The sequence below is a fragment of the Hirundo rustica genome, chromosome Z (genome assembly GCF_015227805.2).
Source record: "Hirundo rustica isolate bHirRus1 chromosome Z, bHirRus1.pri.v3, whole genome shotgun sequence".
NCBI classification, from domain to species: domain Eukaryota; kingdom Metazoa; phylum Chordata; class Aves; order Passeriformes; family Hirundinidae; genus Hirundo; species Hirundo rustica.
The window spans coordinates 5,720,031-5,741,398 of NC_053488.1; positions in this window are offsets into that span (position 1 = coordinate 5,720,031).

Below are 21,368 nucleotides of genomic sequence, written 5' to 3' on the forward strand. Positions count from 1 at the left end.
TCCAGCCTGAGGAGTCACTGACTGTGCAGTCATTGTGTTTCATTAAGGCCTACAATGACATTGGTCGGTGTTAGTTTCCAGAAAAGCATAATGGAAGGGCTACATTTGCGGATGGATTTTAGTAAGCATGAAGAAGTGTGTAGTTTCAGAAATACATATTTTTTAAATCAATTTGGTTGCAAATATCTATGATAGGAACTTATGTTTGGGGTGAAAAAGGAACTGCATTTTGTAAGGTCTGCAGGAGCACTGACATCCGACCTTGTCCCATTCCCGTTTTTGAGTGCTGAACTGAACCTGACCTTCAGCTGTAATCACACACTGGTGACCAATGTCTACACCAAAGCAAAGCATAGCTTATTTTACCTTGCCGCAACTGGCTTTTCCAAAAGGTCATAACTGAGGGAGGGTATTGCAATAAACCAGAAAACCAAAGTATTTCTGGACAAAGGTGAGTAGAGTTGTCACTGTAGTCTAACAGCAATGAATCTGTGTCGCGGTGTCCACTACGCTCCTGGAAGCGCTGGCCCACGGGCTAGCTCAGTCCCTCACCGTGGCTCACGCGCTCGAGGTCGGGGTCGCTAGTTTGACTAGCTCTCTCCTCCCTGTGGGATCTTGGTTCCCCACACGCAGTGATGGACCTGATGGTAGACATGACCACGGCGACGGATAGAAAGATGACTCTCCCAGCAGGGTTAACGAAGTTTTATTAAGGGGGAGACTAAACAGGACCTCCACACCTTACAGCTGCTGCTCGAAAGAGCTCCCGCTCAGGGGAGCCCCGAACAACGGTTGTACGACAGCTTATAACGGGAGGTGTAACAAGGGGTGGAGACAACAGACTGCCCCATCAGGATATCTCAGGGCGTAACTAGGGGTGTTAACATCCAACAGGGGAACCAATGCATGGTGGGGAGAAGGGGAATCCAGGACGCCGGCCTATCACATGACGCCCCTCCTGGAACTTTCCAGACTAGAGGGAAGGTCCCCGAAGTGACAGGCAGGGTGCCCAAGGGGGAGAGAGAGAGGAGTGACAGCAGCAGGTGAGGGGTAGGGGTGATTGACACTTAACTGAAGGTTTTGTAACAAACATAAGGGGAAAACCATTGGGAGGAACGGGGGTACAAGGGATGAACTATTTTACAAAACTTCTTACAAAAACTGTAAATTAATTACACAAAACATTCAAAACCTAACAGAACCATATTTGCACCACTACCAATCTGTAGGATTGGATTGTACCTCAAGTCTAAACTTTGTGAGACACAGTAGTGCTTGTGACTGGACTGAGCTGGCCTCCACAGCAAAGGGCAGGAGGCACAGTGGCATTTGTAGCCATGAAACGTTGCAAGATTTCTAGTCACAGGATCTCCTCTACAGATATCTGGTGTTATAAGAGGTTGCACTCAGCTAAGAGTGAGGGAGAATACCTTTCAAAGACCAACTTAAATCATGGAATCCAGACAAGCCCTTCTGAGCCTTCTAACTACTAAAGCAGCCTACAAATATACCTTTTTTGGGGGGTGTGTTTCACATAAGGTCACAAGAAAGCAGAACTACTGCAATGTTTGTCTTGCCAGTGAAAAAGAGCACGTTTCTTGTCTCAGATAATTTATGTTTGTTTATCAAAATGGAGAGATGACACATGCTTCTATCATGCTTTTCATGTTAATTTGTTTTTGCATGCTGCTGGTGTAAAAAATATGATGGATCTTTCTTCATGAAATTGTTTTTAAATACATGACTACCACTGGCACATACAACGTAGCCTTTAAATATGTGTTTATCTTTCAGTCTTACATCTTAGGGGAAATGCAGACGTTTGAAAATTGAAGGAGATTGCAATGGGTACACAAACCTGGTTTTGTGATGTAAACACCTACTGCTACTTTGTAATTAGATGGATAAAAAGCAAAGGAGATCAAATGGTATCAAGCTAATTACAAGTATAAAGGGATAATTGTAGGTAGTTAGAGACCAGTGAAATGACAATAATTACCCTATTCCCGCACTGCAGATTTTATGGTGTAGCTGATGAAACCTTCTGTTGAAACTTTCTAATTTTTGAATTGTATTTAAAAAATACCTTCCATCTTTCATGTTGGATTCTATTGTACAATAGAATGTGCGATTATTTTCACAGAAGGAAGGCGATTTTTCTAGGCTTTCGTGACCTCTTATGTTCATCTGCTGCTCCAGCCAAGCAAATGCTGCAGCAGTGATTGTAGTCAGGAAAGGTGTGGTTGTCTGTGCAGACTAAGATTTGGTTTTGAAGAAGATGGTATTTCTGAACTTTTGAAGGAAACAGGTAGAAGGGAGGCAGGAGGTTGAACTGATTGAATGGCATTAAAACATCTAATGTCAAAAAGTCACCTTTTCTTTCCTTGAAACAGTTTTTGAGGAATTCAAAGCTGAAAATAAACACCATCCAGTTCATATGAAACATTAATACATTTTTAGTGTTTTCTAGTGTAGTTCTATAGGATGCTGAAACACATTTCCGTGTTTTCTATTTCCCCCCTGTATCTATCATGATTATGTGATGGAGGACTAGATATTTTGTTATAACTTAAGAAAGAACATTGGAGTGGTTATTGTTTGACTCTACCAGATTATCTATTTGAGTGATTGCTGTGTGAACATGAGATCTGTCTCCTCTCATGTGGAGTGCTAGATGCAGCCCTGGCTTCTAGGTGGATCTGCGCCTTATACATTGTGGTCTCACCAGCCTTATTCTGCTCCATGGCTCCAGGTATCTCAAGAGATCTCTTGAGTGTCTGGAGGCAGAGACCTAGGCAGAAGGCACTAAGCTACAACTTTTGGGGCTTTACATTCAAAGGACTGTCACATTATGGGTACTGTCTTGTGCAGTGGGACCACTGTAATTGTCCAGGACCATTTCTTTTTCACCACATGAACTGAAGTATCAAATATGTGATTGACAGATCACTCATTTCAAGCCTCACAATGATTTTTTTTCCTAACTGCATTAAGAAACGTTTTTCAAAATATACCGCTATTTCATACACAATCAAAATTCTTATTTTATACAAAAAATAATGTGTAACCATAGTGAACATGGGCAATGTGGCAGTGCAGTTCCAGATATTTTCGAAATTACTGGCATTTTTTTCTTGTGAAAATGCAGATAATAGAAACAAACTTACTTTGTGAATATTGAACACTTCAGTGTTAAAGGGCTCTATCTTCTTTCTATTACCACCCTCTTCCCTTATAAAAATACTCTTCTGACTATGCTGTCTCTTATATAATGTTTAGTGCATATATCAACTATATATTCTTTTCCAGAAAAAAAATCCAAGGGAATTGTAATCAGTATTTAGAGGTTGAAATTGGTCTGGAGTCTAGTATTTGCTTTTATCTGAAAATATATTTTCCTGTTTTTTAACAGGTGTATCAGCTTATATCTTATATCAGACACAAGACAATGTTGAAGAGCCTATAAATTTGAAAGGCCCAGTGAGCATGTTCATATATATTTAAAAATTTCTCCCAGGGCATTTGAGTGTTTTTCACTCAAGTAAGTGTTTTGACATCAGTCAATCATCAGTCTTTTCCCCATCAGTGACAACCTATCATGACAGAATTTATGAAGAGATTTTTCATGAATAGCAAGGATAGTTTCTCTGCTATAATTACTTATTGACATGTTAGATAAAGACTTTCAATAAAACACACAAAAAAATTGCTTCTCTTACAGTACCTTAGGTAACAATACATTAATCTGTTTCTCAAGTTTCTATCTTTTTTCCAGTGCGATGCCAAAACAGATCTGTCAATAGTTTTGCCAAAAAGCACTGGGAATATTTTTGGGTTTTTTCTCCTTTTAAACTGTAGAGAACAGGTGAAATCTCACAAGATATTAGAAGATCAACATCCCTAGAAATCTTGCAGTGACAGGGTGCACATACAACATATTTGTGATGACATATTCAGCTGCAGGGGCAATGGAACACCACTGTGCTCCAGCGTATTGAATGGCTGTAAAAGGCAAAGTATCAGCTTCTTCCAAGGCTAGCATTAGGAATTCCCACTGAAATATACTATTGAAAATAATTTCTGAAGAATAAATGCTGAGCTTGTAATAGTTCCTTGCAGCAGCAATACAGGATTTTACAGAAATGTAGAACTGTATTTCTTGTAGGGGTTGGCAACAATTACACTTTTCTTGTTGAAAATAAGTAAAAGGTTTTCCAAGCCTGACTGTATTAATGATCTGTTCCTAAGGAAAATGCAATCTTTATAAATAAAAACAGTGATGTTTATTGCTATCATTAAGAAACCTGCATACTGTTCTTGCTTTTACCACTTTCAAGAGGCTCTTTGCACAAAGGAATACTAGGTTATTTGGATTATGTACCCATCATAAAACACTGACCATATATAGGGGTAATTACTGTTAATTGTAAGTAAGAAATAGTTTGCCTTCTGATTGTAATGGCCTGAATTATAACATCTGTACTGCCTCACCCTTCACATGAGACTGAAAATGGAATAAAAGTTTTTTAAAAGCCCCTCAGTTGCCCCATCTCTGGGTCAGAAAAAGGTATAATCCAACACCATTTTTTGGCAAATCAAGTGCAGGAGAAGTTTGAAATGGTTAATGTGCAGCAGAAAGTCGGCCTTCCATCAAGAGCTGCCCATTTACTTGAGAGATTGTACAGCAGTCAAAATGTTTTAGCATCCCTTCAGCACCTTGTGGCAGGGTCAACATGTTGGCTGTTGACGGCTGTAAACGTGTGTTTGCATTCGGGTTTGAATGCTTTCCTCTCCTTCGCCTGCAGCCATCGCTTCCTCTCTCGCCCCGTTCTCCGGCAAGGTCTGCAGTCCCTGTGCTTGCCCGCTCCGCTTCATCGCGGGCTGAAGGACACTCTCCTCCGGACAGATTTCTTCCCGAGAGGTGAGTCAGCAGGCAGGAGAGCTGACGGCATTGCCGGGATGGGGCACGCAGAGTTGTGCCTTCTGCAGTGACGCAGCCTTTGCTCACGCAGGAGTCACCGAGGATTTTTACATCACCTCTACACCAGGTGGCAACATATCATGCTGCTCTGCTCGTGATCTGGGTTTTAAAGGCACAAACGCTTAGGATATGCAGCATTCTACAGAATTCAGTGATCTGCTACCCCTTCCTTTTTTTTCTTTTTCTTTTTTTTTTTTTTTGTTTTGTTTTGTTTTGTTTTTTTTTTGTTGTTTTTTTAACATCAGGTTAAGTATTGTTATTACATTTCCGACTTCTTATATAAATGTTTACAAAGACTGGTTATATGCCATTAACTATAAGGAGGAAAAGAATTAAATGGGATGGTCTAAATAGTGTAAGAGTGTGCACTAAAGATACCTTTTAAGTTTCAGAGAGTGATATTGGTATTCATTTTAAGATGCAAAATGCTATGTGTTACAGCAGTTTTGGTGTTTTTTTTTTCTTTCAAATTTTCTGGAACCTGATTACTAAAAAATTTTCTCTGCTAATAAAGAATGATTCATAGTATTTGAAGGACTAACACTTTCAATTTAAACTGTAATAAAAACTTTGGTTGCTATTAAAAGGCCTTTCAAACAAGTGTTCAGATGACTATGACGTTCAGACTGAAATGTTTCGTGTGGTATTCAAACTGCCAACTTAAGGCCTTTTTATTGCAGATATCTTCTGGGCCATTCATTGAGAATTCCCCTTGTAGTTGCTTAACAGAAATCAGAGGTATCTTCATCTGGAAAGTCTTTTAGTCTTTTGTACTCCTAGCAGAGAAACAAGTGCCTGCAGGGCTCAGTTGATCTCATACATCTCTAAAAGATAAGATGAATCATACCACGAAAGTGCTTATTACTCTGTTGTGACTATAGAATTTAGAAAACTAGTTCAGATATCTACATTTTAGATAGTTGCATTTGCTCAGATGATTTCAATCTTTTGAATATAACTGTACTTCAAATGGAACTACAGGCTCTCAAAGGATTTGATTCATAAGCTACAAATTTTTTCAGTTTGGCATCCAAACTTGACAAACCTGGCTTGGACATTGATCTGAGTCATTATCATGGGTTGGCACAATTTAGTTTTCTAGCTATAGAAAAATGTGAGGTTTTTTTTTCCCCCTGCCCTAACCGTGGAGTGGTTTGGGGAGGAGAATAAGGACCTCTCAAAAAGCTAGCAAGGATATTGGCAGCTAGGTTAACCAATGGGAAATGTCGATGCGACTTTGGAGGGAACATTTAAAACTAATTGCTGGAGATCAGTCTCTCTCTCGCTTTGGAAATTAGCCATGAGGTAACTTCGGAGGCGGCGGGCGGCCTCGGGTCGGGCCTTGCCTTTTGTGCGGCCGGGCCGGGCCTGGCCGGGCCTCTGAGGGCCACTGCCCGCACAGAGAGAGCCTGGGCTGGGCCTGACTGGGCCTCTGAGGGCCGCTGCCCGCACAGAGAGAGCCTGGGCTGGGCCTGACTGGGCCTCTGAGGGCCACTGCCCACACAGAGAGAGCCTGGGCTGGGCCTGACTGGGCCTCTGAGGGCTGCTGCCCACAGAGAGAGAGCCTGGGCCAGCTGAGCCCCTTTCCCTCGCTGCTGGCAGGGGAGAGGGGCAGCTGCAGCTCGGCAGTGTGGGGCCATGTGCTCAGACTGCAGCAGAAAGGGCCAAAACATGGCCCAGCTTAATCACCGCTGGCAGCGGAGAAAGAAAGCCTGCAGCTCCATAACAACTCCGAGCTGAGCCACCTTAGACAAGACCGAGGGGTGGAAAAAAGGACAGTTACCAGCTTCCTCCATCAGCACGGCCTTGCATTTTCTTCAGCTCATGCAGCTTCGCGTGGTTTTTACAGGCCCGAACAGATTTAACCCTTTTCTATCAACATGGAACTTTTAAAGCACAATTCTTCCTTGAGAGAAAGAAGAAAAAAACCCAGAAAGTTCATAGAAATAGACACTACATGAAATGAGTTATATTAGAAGTGAAAGAACTAATAATATTGGAATAGGATTGAAGAAGTGGACATTTTTAACCGGATTCTTCTAAGGTAAATTATGGAGAAATGAACTGTTCTTTGCAGCATCTTAGTATTGTTGGGTAGAATGCTATTCTAATCAAAATTAAGGACTGATGTAATTGAGATGTATTTGGGAACTTTGAAATTCCCACTCCTGGGTTAAAGGAGGTCTCAGCCTTTGAGATAAAGATGATTTTAGTCTAGAAGAAGTATTTGTAAATAGTACCCCACATACACTGAGAAGCTTTTCTGATGGAACATCACAAGTCTGAGAAAACTCCGGGCGGCAGCAGATGTGTGACGTTTGGAGCACTGGACTATTTTGTCTTGTAGCAAACGTCTCCATAAAAAGATCTTAGAAAGACTCTTCTCCTAAAGTAATGAGTGGTTATGTCTAAATAGTGAAACTGACTGAAAATCCTAAGTTGTGTCTTTCTATGTTGTTCAATAAGAGAGTTAATAGTTTGTAAGAGGAAAGAAGCGTGTTTTAAGGTATCATTCTGTTTTAGTTTAAGTTTTCTTTTTCTCAACCTTTTTTTTTTCCCCTCATTCTTTTAATATATGTTTAAAAACTAATTTTGTTCATTTTTAAGCTTAAGCCTGCTTTGTTTTTTTTTTTTTTTTTCTCCTAATCTCTCCCTCCCACAAAAAGAAAATTAATACTAGAACCCCTACATTAATTGGTGTTTCTGCCTGGTTTTATTAAATTAAAACCATTACAGTCATTCTATCCATATTTTGGAGTAAGGAGGCACAACTCCCACTACATCAGGTGAAAGCAAAGTCTGGTAGTGCCTATTCCATTCCAGTTCACTATATTAACATTATAAAAAAATAGTAAAAACAACATAAGCCTTTGTTAAAGGCTTAAATTTCTTATTCTTTAAGATTTGTAAAACAAATGTAAAAAGCAAAACATAGCTGTTTTAAAATGAAATTTTGTGACGTATTTAACAAGCAGGTAAGTAAACTGACAAATGAAACTTTTATGAAAGACAGTATTATGAAAGAGAACAGGAAGATGGAATGTATATAAAAAGAATGATACAGAATAAACCAAATCCTTGAGTATGAACTGAAATTAAAGGAATAAAAGTGCTTATGGAAGTTTTTGCTGCCTTAAATGAAAGAAGGGAAGGAAGGGATATGAAGGTGTGTGCATGTAGATAAGTGACAGTGTTTTGGGCAGAATGTCAAAAGCTTTGACATTGGAGTGAAGCCCAACAGAACCAGTGACAGGGTGAAATGTGAGTATGGGACTACTTTAGAATGAGTTGATTAATCAGCAAAGTCAGAAGCTACTGTTCTGGAAATCCCACAAAAACAACGATGTCTTACTTATTAAATTTTGGAATTTTTAAGTTACCACAGAAAAAAAGTTTTCGTATTTCAAGGCGACTAGCAATGCTAGCTCTCACAGACCATCTCTGATTATCCTTACAAGAAGGTCTTGAGACAGTGATTGAAGGTTGAGGTGGCAAATGTAGCTGAATACAGTGTATTCACACAATACATTCTAAAATGTATTGTTATGTACATAAAAACATTCCAAGCTCTGCCCATACCATGTTGGATTTTGAGCTGCCCATCTTTACGAGGTCTTTGGTTGCAGTAAGAACATGAATTTTGTTCTTAACTATTGTTATCCCTTCCTCTTAAAAATGCTATAATTAAACTGGAAAACAATTCAAAGAAAGGTAAAAAGGATGATCTAAATTGTTATAATGGGAATAGTAATTAGGCAACCCAGACTTCTTTCTGGAGAAAGGATTGTTCTATGGAAATATTAAACAGGTCTAAAGAGTCTCAAATGGAATGAAGGCTGTGCATTAAGGATTTTTTTTCAGTCTCATTTCCAGTAAAAGAAAAAGTTGAGCATCAGTTTAAGCTAACAGAAGCCTAATTCAAAGCAAGCAAGAAAGCTTGGTTCTTCATCTTGTTTTGGCATCTATAATACCTTGTCCAAGAAACTCCACAAATTCGCTCTTCAGAACAGTGGATAGAGAAGAAACATCCACCAATACCTGTTGAATGAAAAAAGGCATTATCTCTTGCTGAGGAATTCCAAATGTTGCAAATTTTTGGAGGCTGGATTATTTGGTGAAGTCTCATTATGTGCTGTATTGTTCCCTTTTTACTTAGGGTGATCTTTTGGAGAATGGTTACTAAGCTCAATGAGTCAGTAGCCTTTGCTCTGACCTAGAATCATCCTTATGTTAAAACAAAGCTGATTTAAAATAATAATAGATTTATCTGATAGTGTTAAAATAGAATTACAACAACAGCATGAAATTTATATTGAGATATTTTTCAGATAAATGTATGAAATCTATCAGATTGCATTTAGGGTAGAGTAATTCTTTCTTATTCTATGTATGAAGTACAGTTTTCCTTATTGTAGTTTCAAGAGTGTGCTTAAAAACGTTGAAAATTTTTGAGTATGTCAGTTCTGTGACAGCAAAACCGGTGAAGATTATAAATAGGAGAATAAGTGGTGAAGGAGCATATTAGCTTTAACTCTTCTGCTTTCCAGTTTTCAACTCTGATGTTTTCTTCCTCAAAAGCATCTATTTTGCCTCACTTTTTGGTTTAGTTTGCTAGATTTTGTTTAATTTCCTATCTCCCACTTGCTTTAGTGAGCAATAAATATATTTGTGCCAAAACCAAGAGCACTGACTTCCTATTTTACACTGTTATCAGTGTGTTTTATAGAGAGCCTATCTACCCGGTAGTGCCAAATCTGTGGTAAGTGCTGCAGTAATTCACATTTTCCTGCTTCCCTCTTTCAGGACTGCACATACTTTCCACCATGTGATGTGAATGCAGATGGATCTTTGTACCTGGAGGAAGAAAACAAAGGAAAACCACTGTTTGCTCATGTTGTGGCTGTGTAATATGAGACTTGAGGGGAAAAGGTACCCTTTCAATGTAGTTTTCATTTTAACAGAATTATTGAATGTGAGAGCATAAAAGTAGTCAGCACTATCTGTCCAACAGTCTTGTATCTGTTTGGATGCAGAAAGTCAGAACTAATTTAGTGAAACTGGTATTCAAATGAAGACAAAGTGCTTATGTTCAAGTACATATATTATTAATATGAAGGCAATAATTTAGAACAGCTTTAAAGGTATTAAATTTCTTTCCCATCAAGCTCATACTCACTGAAGTCTATGTGGGAATTTCTTTTTGCAGTACTTGGAAACATACCACCCATCCGTAGGTATTACAGCTCTCCCAGCTTTCCTTTCCATTACATAATCAAACATTACTCAAAATTCAGCTGAAAAAGACTTTTCAGTAGACAACCTGCAAAAATAACATACCAAGAGAATTTTTTAAAAGTGTGCATAGTCTTTAGTGACAGAAAGATTGTAGTAAGAAGTAAACCTGTAATGAATGCCTCAAGTGGATGAGCTACTGTGTTGAAATACAGAAACTGGGAAACTGGAATTACTTCCAGTAATCTGACCTATAGAGTACTGGTATGTGTTAGTGCTGGTCTCTTTTTGTATTATAAGTTGACTTTGATGGATTGTAGTTAGGATCTGGAAGAAAAAAATGAAGAAGATGCAGCAAAGGACAAGAAAACCTTAAAAATGATAACTCCCTCACTCTGCACAATGGCAGAAGCCAATGCAAATGCAACCAAACAAATTCTCACTCAGCAGAAAGAAAAAAAAAAAGTATGTGCTTCATGCTAATTTAGAAGACATTAATTTAGAAGACATTATAAACATTTGAGATGAGGTTTTGCTTGCATAAATTTAGTTATAAAGCTCAGACTTACATCTGAGCTAGAAGCCAAAATATGTGATTTGTTTTGCCCTAAAGCAGAAAGCTTAAACCTGTTAGAGGACATAGGTGATATCTGAAGCTAAATGAGAAGTATTCCATTCTTTGTTGAGGTGAGGGTGCCCTTACTCTGCTGTGGTGCAGGAAGAGAAAGATGAGTGTGGAGAAAAGAAATTTCTTTTTCAGATTCAAGTTCAAAGACACAATATTCATGCTTTCATGGAATGTTACATTGGGAGATAGATCTCTATAGCTTCTTTAGCTTAACAGAAAGATAGTTATGTGTATTGGCCCTTCTAAGAAGGAGACAGCCTGAAAAAAAATACAAAGCAGCATGGAAATTTGTGAGGAGGAGAGATACTGGGCTGGAAACAGCAGTGCTCAGAATGACATTTGACACGGTGAGAAACTGCTCTGCTGGAATTAAAACCGTCATCTGAGGGAGAAGCATCCTCGCTGTTGGGTGCCATGAGGTGTCTGCATCCAGCCAGTGAACCCTCAGTTCAGGCTGCAGGAACACATACCCACACTTGTGATGTGCCTATGTGAAGTCCTGGGGCTCTTTCACACTAGTGTGTGATTCAGCAGGTTGTAATGAGCTGAACAGATCCACAGAAAGCTAGACCACCTACACCTCTAGCAGGAGATGGGTAAGGAGGGGAACAAGCACGCCCAGAATTAGGTGTGTGCACTTGTAACTACTCAGAAGCCCCGTGAGAAGGATGTGCATGTGTAACTGTGTTTATGTGTCTGGCATTAGAGCATTTTGGGTGGGTTGTAGCAGGAGGTAGTTTTTGTTTGCGTATATTATACGCATTTCATATTCATCTAATGTTGTGGTTTATTAGCATTTTGTTTGCATCTAATGTTATGGTTTATTTGTATTGCTGAATGTTAAATATAGAGATCACTGATTGCTGGTTAATTACATGCTGTTAATAAATTGCTTCAGTTCTGATTTTCCCTCTGATAATGTATGACGTTTAGCAAAATATTTCTGAGATGGGTATACTGTTACTGTAATAAACACAGCTGTGAAATACAGCATCACAGAAAGGAAAGGACAAGGGTTTTGTTTAGCTGTTGAATGATAGGAAAATTAATAGCTGAGTGATAAGTAAGTTTTGATATATGAGGAGATTTTGCCAGTCTCTGAAATTCCTACCATTGAAACGTCTAAAATTTTGTCTATAGATACAATGAAGAGATAAATAAGGGTCAGTTTTGTATTAATTAACTTACAGTAGTTCTTGAGGGATAGAGGGTAATCCTTCTAAAACTGGGAGCTGGATTAAAAAACATAATTCGGGAAGGACAAGTCATAGTCCCTTCATTATGGCTTGAGTGGAAAGGGAAGGAGAATAAGCATTGCTGTTGGAAATTATTAATGCACCAAGAACATTTCCTGTGAGACATTCTACAAAGTGCTGCATTCTAGTTTTATGGTGAACAGATTCTTCAAAGAATATAGTCTCAATTAGAACCCTGGAATTAAAAGAGGTGTTTGAGTAATAACTGGAATCAATTTGTCTTTATTTAGATGACATAGTTAAGATATGTTTCAGTATAGCAAGTTCACAGGCTTTAGTTTTTGAAACATTATTACAATTTTAATTCACTCAAAGATTTAAATTTCCCCATTTAGGACACTATGTGCAATAGATTTTGTTGCTGAAGACCTTTGTTTAAAAACTGTGAAGTACAGTAAGCAAAGACTGTGATCTGTGTTGACTTTTAACATACTTTGAGGAAATAAGACATTGTCTTAGCTACAATTGTGAAGCATGGTTGTGTAATCCATACTTTAATTGTTAAGACACTATTTGCAAGACTGCATTTTATTTTTCTTCTTCATGTTGCCTCATGCTACAGTTTTATTATTTCAGTTTTAGTTCTTCAAAGATACTGATATGTCTTGAAAAGCACTCTTTTTTAAAAAAACCCACTTTTAAAAGGAACAATTGAAATGCAATATTAAGTAAATTACATAAAGACTCTAACTAGCTGGTGGCCTTGGCAACCCTTAAGAGAACTCAGTTATACAAAAAGTAGCATTTCCTTCTTTTTTTTTCTGATTTCTCAGATGTAACATTCCATCAGTGCAGAACATTTAAGTGTAATCACCACATTATATGGTAAGAATATATGACTTCTACATACTGTTAGAGTCCTTTTTGAAATTCTGTATACTGAATGCAGGTGAGGCATCACCCTGTCAGCTCTGTAGCTCATTTTATTCCTGGTACTGAAGGCACAATTTTAAATGTTAAAGTGCTTGTATGTTATTTTATATTTAATCGGAGATGAAGGTTTGAGTAAGCCCCTCAGTGATAACAAACTCTACAATTTTCATCATAACTATATGTGTTTAGACAGGCATAGGTTTTTTTTGTACATAAAATCATTATTTCCTGAGATCCTCCTCCCTATCCTTGCTAATAATTGAGAAAGAGAAGGATCTGATGTTCCTGACTTAGAAAATAATTAAGGCGCTCTGGTTGCTCCTTGATCTTGTGACATGTTTGCAAAGTGCCTTGAAACCTTGCTAAAGAACATACTCGTATATGTAATAAAGTATCCCTATTTGTTAAAGAATCTTTATTCCTAACAAGTAATCAGATCAAACATACTTTTTCATCTGTTGTCTTTTTACTTACTCCTTCTACATTCAGATCATGAACACCATTCAATGAGACCAGCAGTTAAACTGAGTGAGAAAGTGTAAATTAGAAAGGACAGCTTAGGGAAGCCAGGCAAATGACTGACACTGCTCATGGCTAGGAAACCTACAAGGTGTATGGACTCTTAATTAGCATCTTTGAGAGGTATTAACTCTTCTGTTCTTTTTTAACCTATCCTGTATTTCTAAAGTCTTATTATAGATCTAGGGCTATAGCGGATTTATTGCTATAATACATGGTCCAAAACCTGTATTTTTCTGGTTTTACTAATATGTAGTGATATCTTACCTTAAAACAGCAGTGCTTATGAAGATCATTTCATATTTAGGAAAGCCTTCTGTAGTGCCAGACCATGTCCAGTGTATTCTGATAGTTTCTCCCAGCAGACAATACTAATGTGATGGTTATTTTTGTTAGGCTGATAGTTTTTTTTTTTTTTTCCTTGAAGTTACATGAATTTTAGCATTCATATGGGGCAACAACTGTATTTATCCTTTTATCTGATCTCACTTATCTTTCCATTACACAATGTTTATTATCAGAGACTCTTCATATTTGGTCATGGGTATTTCAGTTATACTGTGCAGCAGACTTAGCATGTTCATAGCGTGTCATGCTCCTCCCCTGTCTGCATAATTCAATAGGACTGCAAAGTTGCCTTTGGATTTCAGAATATACACACAAATACAGATCTTCTGAGTGTTGGTGTAGTTTGCTTTGTGTTGTCTCCCTTCCCAAAATACCTTATGAGTAAGCTCCTGAAAGTGTGGTACTGAGAGGAATAATGTTTTGAGGTTTTAGCTTTTATTTTCTTCAATAGCCAGTGTAATTATTTATCTGTTTACCAATTAATTTCACATAATCTTGCATACCAACACACTTAAGTTTTTGTGAAAATTTGTGGTATAATATTTCTCTAGGTACTTTTGGGATATGTTTAGAGAAAGGTGGTTTTTCTTGGGAAGGTATGTGAAATTTCAAAACAAATTCTTCCAGCAAACTTGTACCACATTTTGAAAAAGGAGAGAAGTGAATGAAAAAAAAATGATGATGTCCACAAGGGAAGATTCAGTGGAACAAATACAGACCTGGTCATGAGGAAGTTTTGGGTAAGTTTGTTTCCTACAACTGATTGGTCCCAATTATCATTTGATATTCAAATATTATTAAATAATGAAGTAGCTAAATATCACTCATCAGTATTGTTGCTGGGCTTTAAGAATATAAGAAATTGAAATATAGAGTTGCAGTCTCACAGTTTTCAAATCAGGTGCTAATTTTTCATGTTTCCATTTGTATCTGCTGACTATAAGATAAACAAGAAATAGTTCGATATAAAGGTTTTCCTCTGTTTTTTTTCATGTTGGTGTTCCTGCTGAGTACTCAGGTTCTTTCAAAAGCAGTAGGAGCTGCAAGTGCTCACTGTATGTAGAGGTGAACAGAACGTGTGAACATGCCTGTCAGTGGGTATCACTGAATACTTGGAAATATTTACTAGCCACAACCCATCCCTTTCCTTCACTCACATTGTACAGGCCTTCTAGATAGCCCTAAAGTTCTGTGTGAAGGGATCATAACTTTCAGAGCTTGTCCAGTAGGATTCTTAAGGATCCCAATGCTTTCCTTCATAAGTGAGGTTGGCTAGCCCAAGTTCAGCCTGGTCATTTCCTTGATTCCAGTTAGCTTCTCTGGTGATATAAATACCTGCAGTGAGGCTTCTGGCTGTGACAGAGTATAGCAGCTGACTATGACAAGACTCACTCTTGGGATTATTTTTTCTTCTGAATTGATGTATTTTCTGGGTACTTTTTAATTGTTTCATTCTAATGCTTGAAAAAAGATGCTCTGCTCTTGACTTTTTTCCTTTTTTTTCTTTTTTCTTTTTTCTTTTTTCTTTTTTCTTTTTTCTTTTTTCTTTTTTCTTTTCTCTTTTTTCTTTTTTCTTTTTACTTTTTTCTCTTTTCTCTTTTCTCTTTTCTCTTTTCTCTTTTTTCTTTTTTATTTTTTCTCTTTTCTTTTTTCTTTTTTCTTTTTTCTTTTTTCTTTTTTCTTTTTTCTTTTTTCTTTTCTCTTTTTTCTTTTTTCTTTTTTCTTTTTTCTCTTTTCTCTTTTCTTTTTCTTTTTTCTTTTTTCTTTTTTCTTTTTTCTTTTTTCTTTTTTCTTTTTTCTTTTTGGAATAGTTTTAGTCAAAAGAGCATTTTACAGTTTTCTTATAACTGCAAACTTAAAATTTATTTCAGCTATTTAGGCTTCCAAAAAATGCAGTTCTCTTATGTAAAGGCATTTTGCTGAAGAGATGATTTTGGTAGAAAACATGCATGCTTTCTAGCAGGAACATCTGCAAATTGAAGTAGGAAGGAGGGGAAAATATGCTGTAAAATCCATACACTTTAAAAACTTTGTAAAGGTAATTTAAAAAATATAGTATACACTGCAATGTCATGACTAGATGCAAACTTCTTAATCATTGCTATAGGTAGTTTTCACATGATACGAAACATGAAGAGGAAGAAAGACAAAGTTGTGCTGAGTCCTTTCTGGTTTTTTCTTTATTTTCCCCATTAACCTTTCCAGCTCCTTCCTGGAGTGTGTTTCTTTAGTGTGACTATTTGCAATTAAGTTTTTGATGACACTGCTTTTATGATGTGTTATATTCACTGATACAGTGTTTACTCTATAATGAACTCTCTTACCACAACATTTGAATGTTTATTGAATATTATCATAACATTCATGCCTAATCCTATGTATCTTCCCTTCTTGGACGCTGCAGGGAACTTAGTTTTGTTCCTTGAAGTTGGATTTTAGAATACTCAGTACTTCTCATGAGCCATAGAGGATCTTCACTGGATCTCACTCATTATTAATATATTTTCAACAGCTGCCCAAATTATGTTGGCAATCAAATGAACAATGTCAGTTGCTACCTCTACCTTCATTATAAGAATCCCTTAGCTAAGTTAAGACAATTTCTAGACTAATAGATTAAAACCTCTCCCAGTCACTGGACTAACTGGCTGGTAACACTGTCACATACTTCAGCAAACTCTCTTATCCTCCAAAAAATGGCTGAGTACAAGCTGCCTTTTAAAAGTAGTTCCTGAAACAATCTGCCCACCAAATTATGTCCATTGACCTATTTGGAAGAGGTATAGGACAAAGATCTTTTAGGTAGTAATTTAGGAGTTTACACAGACAAGTATATTTTAGTGTTGAGGGGGATTTTTTGTTGTTTTTAAGACATAATCTTCATCAGATTCCAAAAATCACAATTCTTGGAAGAAATAAGAGGGTTACAAATAATTTCTGTTTGTCATACATGGTGTCATCATGTACTGGAAATCAGAAGGAAAAATATTTCAGTATGCAAAGTTTGAATCATTTTTATGTTCTTTATAGGTATTGAGGTATTATAGGTATATAGGTACCTTAAATAGGTATTGAGATGAGGGCTGATTCTTGGCAGGAAAACCTGAATTAATATCACAAAAGGGTGAGACTTCATGCTACTTTACAAAGTACAGTTTTTTATCCACTATACATAAGTGAAAATGAATCATAATGGTTCAGTACTTTCTGTCTGTAAAGTTTAAGTACATATTGCAAGTGAAATGTTCTTTACAAAGGGAAACTCATAGAAGGCAAAGGATTCATGGAACGCTGGAGTTCAGCCTATGTAACTCCCAAATGTTCCTCCAAGGTATTACTTGCAGGCACTTGCACAGCACTAGTTTACTCTGGCCCTTGAGACCATGACAGGACCAGATTCTTCTTCAGTGCTGAGTTTTGCACATACTCACCTCCAGAGACCAAAAAGCTCAGCTTCAGTAAAGGTGAACTATGTTCTGTGGCCACAATGGAGCAGAGAGAAGTATATTCCTATTTTCAGCATTGCTGGTTTTGGGTTATAAAAGCAGATGAACATCCCTACAAACTGCATATTTGCCTTTCAGACCGATAGTGAAACCACTTGCAAACACGACAAGCTGAAAGGACTTCCCACTATTCAGAAAAGCACAGAGAGGGATACTCTCTGACCTGCAGCTGGTGTAATATATTAGATGAAAAACTGGAGTTATCTAAAATTTCCGAGGTCTGTATATGGATGATGGAAATTGAGTTAGAAGTTTTTCAAACCTGTGATGTTGTTAAGCTCAGTGACTTATTCATAACCTGATGAAAGTATTTCCAGATCTGATTATCTAAAGTTTGAAGATTTTTTTTACTCAGTGGATTCGAGAGAAGGCTTAAGAACAGATGTAAATACACACCAAGCACTGGGGTGCTTTTAGTGTCCGTCAACATTTCTACTGTGATCAAGGGACATTGTTTTGGACACAAGCTTGGAAGCATAACCCTGGGTGTTTTAAGCATATTTTAGCATATAGTGAAATTAGGAAGTGGAAGTTATGTGGCTTCCTGTTACAGTGTCTTTATTTAATAATTACCATTAAAATAAATTAACCCTATTTTTTGGGGGATTGGCAATTTTTCATCACCTTGAAGGAATGTTTTATCTTTGGTTGCCAGCATATTTAGGATAGTTTATAACGGAATGTTAATGAAAAACAGGAACATTTTGTTTTTAGGAAAGGGACTTTGTTTTTACAATCACTTGAAATTTCTACATGGAAATTTTTAAATATGTTGAAAAATATCTGGTTTCTCACAGATTTTCTGTATCTGGAAAATTTCCTCCAGGCCCATATTTTGCCTTAAGGAAACTGCATTTCACCTTCCAAAGAAACTTCTAGTTTAAGACTCAAATAGATGCTGAAAGGTTTTTGTCTTCAGGATCTCAGTGAGCACCATGGCACATTGTATTTGATGTTACTCCCAGCATGAAAGATTTATCAAATCATCCCCTTAGTGGTTGAAATTCATAATTTACAACAATTAGTTTATATGCTTCTCTAGGTATACCTGAATTTAATCTTAAGTGAAACACTGGGCTCATAGCTCTAGAATGAACTTTTTGCATGAAAGGCAGTTTTAGAGAATGTGAAGTTTTGGTTCAGTGAAATAAGATTTTCTCCTCAAGGCTTTTTTAGGATTCAGTTATTAAAATTATTAGGAAAATGTCTCTGCCTGAATTAAGGTACAACTGGGACGATGCCAAGGTCAGTATGGATTTTTATTTAACTATTTATATAATAAGTGTGAGGGAGAGAGGGAGAGATAGGAAGAATTAGGAAAAGGCTGGGGGGCTGGGAAGAGAAAGGTTGATAGGTAGGCTCACTAGACCCACTTCATGGGTCCTGTTGGTCCTTTTGGTCTGGTCTTCTCAATGGTGAGGGTTCCAGTCTTGTCGATGTGATGGTTGTTGTCTTGATCTGTCAAGAGTGGGGGAACCCCATGAAACAAAGAATCCACTGAGTTCATATTTGCTCATGTTCAGGTGGTAACACCCAGGTAATTTCCCTAACTCAGGGTCTCTTACAGTCGGTGGTGGAATACTTTGGATCACGGGACACTTGGAAGCATTTGATGGTTTATAACACCTCCTAAGACATTATTGTCAGCTACCTCTGACATCAGAGAAGTTGAATTAATTATGACCCATCAGCAGGGGTGAATGCTTTCAGGCTGCATGTGAGGTGCTTTTCCGGAGGGGAGTTTTCACAGTGAGCTTCTGATGATGGGTGTGCATGCCCTCTGCATTTGAGAGGTTAAACATCAGTTGTTTGAGTCATTAACCATTAACAGACCAGTGTCTCACAGGCTTATAAAGATGATGTTTAAAAATAAATAATTGTGTACTGTGGCTTTCTGAATTATATATTTTCATCATTTTAAGTATGTGCATCTTCAAACCCATTCTTTAGTCATTAACTTCACAGCAGTTTTGCCTTTGAATTGACTCTACTGAGTGACAGTATCTTTAGTGTTAATATTTTTTTTTCCAAGTGTAGTTCTTCAAATTTCAACTCTCTTAATGTTGGTCTACTTACTGAAGTACAAATAAATCTTTTTCCTATTATTGTGTGTAGATAATGGCACAGTGTTTCTCTCAATATAAACTGTACTTAATCTGTTAAATGAACAAAATCTTTAAAGTGAACAAGCGGTTATAGTCTGATATAATGACACATAGAATTAAGATATGGAAGACAGTGTTTTTGCAGAAATCTGAAATATCTGTTCCCCAGAGCCTGGGAATGCTCCTCAGTGTGTTGACCATGGCTGGGTGTCAGGCACTCACCAGAGCTTTTCGATCACTCCCTTTTGAGGGGAGAAAAAATATTATAAAGTTTTTTATGTTAAGATGACGACCGTGATAGATCACTCACCAAATACTGTTAAGGGCAAAATGGACTTGAATTGGAGATATTAATGAATTTATTGCTAATCAAAATCAGATCAGGACAATAAGAATTAAAACAAATCTTAAAAACGCCTTTTCTCCCCCATGCCTCCTTCCTTCCCAGCTCATTCCTTCCCCCCAGTGGCACAGGGAGACAGTGAATAGGGATTAAGGTCAGTTCATCACGTGTTGTTCAAGCATTTGGTCAGAGAGAGGAGTCCTTCCCCTCCTCCATTGTGGGGCTGTTCTCATGGGAGACAGTTCTCCACAAAGTTCTCCAATGTGTGTCCATCCTACAAGCAGCAGCTCTCCATGAACTGCTCCAGCATGGGTCTGTTTCCACAGGGTGCAGTCTTTCAGGTGCAGCCCACTCCAACATGGGTTTTCCAAAGGGTCACAAGTCCTGCCAGGAAACCTGCTCCAGCATGAGCTGCTCTTCCATGAATTCACAGGTCCCCGCCCGGGGCTAGCTACAGCATGGGTTTCCCACAGATTCACAGCCTCCTTTCAGACATCCTCCTGCTCTGATGTGGGACTCCTCCAGGGGCTGCAGGTGGAACTCCGGTCCACCATGGATCTCCATGGGCTGCAGGGGCACAGCTGCTTCACCATGAGCTGCACCATGGGCTGCAGGGCAATCCCGAGTCTGGTGCCTGGATCATCTTGTCCCCATCCTTTTCCACCGATCTTGGTGTGTGCAGGGTTGTTTCTCTCACATATTCCCAGTCGACTCTTCTTTGGCTGCAATTACATCTGCACAATAACCTTTTTTTTCTTTTTAAATCTGTTGTCACAGGTTATTATCTCTGATTGGCCCAGCCTTGGCTCTGGTCTGGAGCCAGCTGGTACGGGCTCTGTTGGACATGGGGGAGGCTTCTGGCAGCTTCTCACAGGAGCCACACCTGTATTCCCTGCTATCACCAAAACCTGTTCTCAAAAACCCACTACACTATTGCATCAGAAATTTCAACCCAGAAAGTAGTTTTTAAATTTTGCATCTATCCAGCTTGCATGGTAGATAGTATTTCCATTTTTCCTAGTTACTTGGATATCTTTCTAAGATTCAAACAAAGTTCTGTGCTCTACTCAGCTGGGGAAATTTACTGGGAAAGTTCAGTTAACTACCTTAAGCAATAGATCTGATGATAATAGTCTCCTTCAGTCATGAAAACTGTCTTTTATTTAGTACAGAATAAATACAAACCTTTTTCTCTTGGTATTAGTTATTGTGAAATTCATGGCCTGGTCACACAGAAACGATGGTTTGACAGGGTATATGGACCAAAAATTTTTATATATAACATAATAATAAATGGGATTACTTAGGTTTGAACTTATTGGCTCATTTTAAAAACATACCAATAAAGAATTTTTTTTCTCTGTGTGTGTCTAGCCTCTTTTCTCAGAACAATTTCAGCATTGTCCTCAGGGCCGTGCTCAAAGGGGATGCAGGAATCAGACTACAAATACTAGTTCAGTTTTGAATGCCCAAGGGGATATGTGTGTTCAGACAGTCCAGTGGATTAATGCACTGCCAGTCCAGGTCTGCATTTCCTCCCTGCTGCTAATTCTCTCCCTAAGTGAGCATCTGAGAGC